Raw genomic sequence first — 3,834 nt, 5'->3', positions numbered from 1 at the left:
GATGGTGAGGGTTTATCTCAGTGGTAGAATGCTTGCTTAGCATACACAGGCCCTGGTCTTCAGCCCCAGCACTACAAAAAACATCTTTTTTTTTTCTTTATTTTATTTTATTCTTTTTACACTTACTTACATGTGTATACATTGGACCTCCTTCCCCACAAAATTTTTTAAAAAATAAGCCAGGTACCAGTGGCTCACACCTATAAACCTAGCTACTTGGGAGACTGAGATCAGGAGGATCATGCTTTGAGGCCAGCCTGTGCAAATAGTTTACAACACCCCATCATCAAAAGAGCCAGAGCAAAATGCACTGGATGTGTGGCTCAACTGGTACAGCATCTACCTGAGAGCATGAAGTCCTGAGTTTGAACTCCAGTCCCACCAAAAATATTTTTTAAATAATGAGTTATTGAGGTAATATAAATATAAATGGTCATGAGCTTGATTTAATCATACATACACACATAAATACATAGATATCTCTCTATATATCTATATCTATATATCTATATCATGTGTACCCCATAAATGTATACAATCATGAAATTATGATTAGGCAAATAAAAATAGTATCAATAATATATTTATAAAAACAAACCATAACAAAAATAGTAATATATAAAATTCAGTGACATGAAGTATACTTACAATGTTGTACAACTCACACCTCTATCTAGTGCTAGAAATTTCCATTACCCCCAAAGGAAACCCTGTACCCAATAGCAGTCATTCCCCATGGTTCCTTTGCCCCACAGCTGCTTCAAATTCCACCTGATTGTTTAATAAATTTAAATAATATAAGGTTGAAAAGAGTCAACCACTGATCTTTCTATTTCTGTAGGTTTACCTACTGAAGACATTTGATATAAAAGGAATCCTACAATATGTGGCCTTTTATGTCTCATTTATTTTGTTAAGCCAGGTTTCAAGATTCATCTACATTGTAAAATGTATTAAACCTTCAGTTCTTTTATAGCCAAACAAGTCACTAGATGGATATACTCCAGTTGATAAATATCTGGGTTGTTTCTACTTTCTGGATTTTATGAATGGAGTTCATTCCACTTGAGTGGAATTTGAACTCTAGCACTTGAGTCACACCTCCAATCCTTTTTGCTTTAGGTAATTTTTCAGATAAGGCCTTGCATTTTTGCCTGAGACAGTTTGGGTTGAAATCCTTCTATCCATTCCTCCTGCATAGCTGGATTGACAGGAATGCAGCAGCAGGCCTAGCTTATTTGTTGAGATAATGTTTTACTAACTTTTTGCCTGGGATGTCCTTATACTGTGAACCTCCCAATGTCTGCTTCCTGAGTAGCTAGGATTACAGGTGTGAGCCACTCCTCCCAGCTACATTGCCTACTTAAAAAAAATTCAGATATAGTTAAATGATTCATACAGAAACACTGAAATCTCATTTAATTGGGATTATTTACTGAGCACAACCAGGTACATTTTCTCACATCATATTGACTTAATATGGATTGTCATCTTCTAATGAAAAGTCAGTTTCTCATACCACCCTTTGAGGTAGGGAGGGGAAATGGAAGGAAGAGGGGTGGAAAAACTTGCTCAAAGTACAGAGTAGAGTAGGGATTTGAACCCGTGTCTGCTACCTCCCACCTACTTCTGTCTGAAAGGTATGTTGGGTAGACTCATGGGAGCTGGAAAACAAAACATTTTCATTTCTGTCACTTTCCTTAGAACAACAGAATCTGACTGATAGAAATTAAGATGGAATTGCTCTTGGTCCAATGTGTTATATCCATAGGAAGCAATGGATAAAAGATCTAACAAAGGGATCTTTTCACTAGGGGAACCAAGGCAGAGGAAAACTTCAGGGTATAGTTTTTGGAGTCAGCTCAAGTGTAGGCTCAAGTCTTAAATTAGGTACTTCAATAGCTTCAATTTGAGCAACATTTTTTGGCGGTAGTAAGGTTTGACCTCAGGGCTTTGTGCTTGTTAGGCAGGTGCTCTACTGCTTGAGCCACACCTCCATCCCTCCAGCAATACTCTTAGCCTTTGTGTATGCCAATATTCTCAATACATATGCCAATAAAACTCAAGATGGAGATGAAAATAATGGTACCATCTTCCTAATTTTGATGAAAGCATTAAGTTATAGGTGTGAACTGAATTAATGCTACCTGATTAAGTGATAACCTTTCTCACCCACTAGCTGACCTCTCCCTATTGAACCTCACCCCAGGCACAGCCTCCATGCAGGGAGCCAATCACTCAGCAGTGACTGAGTTCATCCTCATTGGCTTTTCCACATTTCCCCGCCTTCAGCTGATGTTCTTCCTGCTGTTTCTGCTGATGTATCTGTTCACACTGCTGGGCAGCCTGCTCATCATGGCCACCATCTGGAGTGAGCTCAGCCTCCACACACCCATGTACCTCTTCCTGTGCACCCTTTCCATCTCTGAGATCCTCTACACCTTGGCCATCATCCCACGCATGCTGGCTGACCTGCTGTCCACCCACCACTCCATCTCCTTCCTGGCCTGTGCCTGCCAGATGTTCTTCTCCTTCACATTTGGCTTCACCCACTCCTTCCTACTCACTGTCATGGGCTATGACCGCTATGTGGCCATCTGTCAACCACTGCACTACAATGTGCTCATGAGTCCCCGTGGCTGTGCCTGTCTGGTGGCCTGGTCCTGGGTTGGTGGCTCTGTCATGGGGTTTGTGGTCACAACATCCATATTCAACCTCACCTTCTGTGGCCCCAATGAGATTCACCATTTTGCCTGTCACATGCCACCTGTGTTGAAGTTGGTGTGGAAAAGATGTGCTGGTGGTGGCCAAGGTTTTGGGCCTGGTATGTATTTCAGCCCTACTGGGCTGCTTCCTCCTCCTCCTCCTCCTCTCCTATGCCTTCATTGTGACTGCCATCTTGAGGATCCCATCAGCTGAGGGGCGACACAAAGCCTTCTCCACCTGTGCATCCCACCTCACGGTGGTGATCGTGCACTATGGCTTTGCTTCTGTCATCTACCTCAAAACCAAGGCCCCCCAATCTCTGGAAGGAGACACTTTGATGGGCATCACCTACACAGTCCTCACACCCTTCCTCAGTCCCATCATATTCAGTCTGAAGAACAAGGAACTCAAGACCACCATGAAGAAGACTTTGCGGAGCAAACTCTACCCAGAAAATATATAATAACCTATGAATCACTAAATTAGCTTCCCAATTTCTACTGTTAGAGATAATACTCCCTCAACACATAGTCACCTGTATTTTTCTAATTCTTTCCAGTTGACAGAACCCTTTTTATATCATATTTTAAGTGTGTGCACAAGGGTTATTCAATATTAGTGATTTATTTGGGATGGAAAGAAGCATGTATGAGAAAATAACAGGTTTGGTTGTCAAAACCAAACCTTTAGTCTCTTCCCTGTCTGCCTAAATGCTGTGTTACCTAATATTTCTAACAACTCAAACCTGTTATCCAATGAGAAATGGAGGGCTTCATGCCTAACAGCACCAAGTAGGTATACCTCAGATTTTTCAATCTACAAAAGACTTTTTCAGATTATTGTATAGCAGAGCAAAAAACACCCCCTATATTTTAGCTTGCCCAATCCTATGTAAGAGAAATTATAATGAGCAATAAGCAGATTCCCAAGCAAACAGTCAAGTAAACCTTGATGTTTCAAGTGTGAATCATGAATACTTGTAGACAGGCAGATTAAGTCTTCATGGTAAATTCAAGGGAAAAATCTTGCTGAGAGATATTGTGTGCTGTTTGAAAGTGACACAGCACATTGGCCACCAGGGAAATCTCTGCTGTATAGGGACAATGATTGTGGAGCCCTGGAAGTAAG

General features: G+C 41.1%; 1 pseudogene; it reads left to right on the top strand.

Moving 5' to 3' along the window:
• The first annotated feature begins 2,220 nt into the window (after positions 1–2,220).
• Positions 2,221–3,169, top strand: LOC141416653 (olfactory receptor 10H1-like; annotated as a pseudogene).
• Positions 3,170–3,834: the final 665 nt, after the last annotated feature.

Source organism: Castor canadensis, chromosome 14 (assembly GCF_047511655.1).
Source record: "Castor canadensis chromosome 14, mCasCan1.hap1v2, whole genome shotgun sequence".
Taxonomy (NCBI): Eukaryota; Metazoa; Chordata; class Mammalia; order Rodentia; family Castoridae; genus Castor; species Castor canadensis.
Note: the sequence above shows the minus strand (reverse complement) of the source record. Positions and strands in the feature narration are given on the sequence as shown.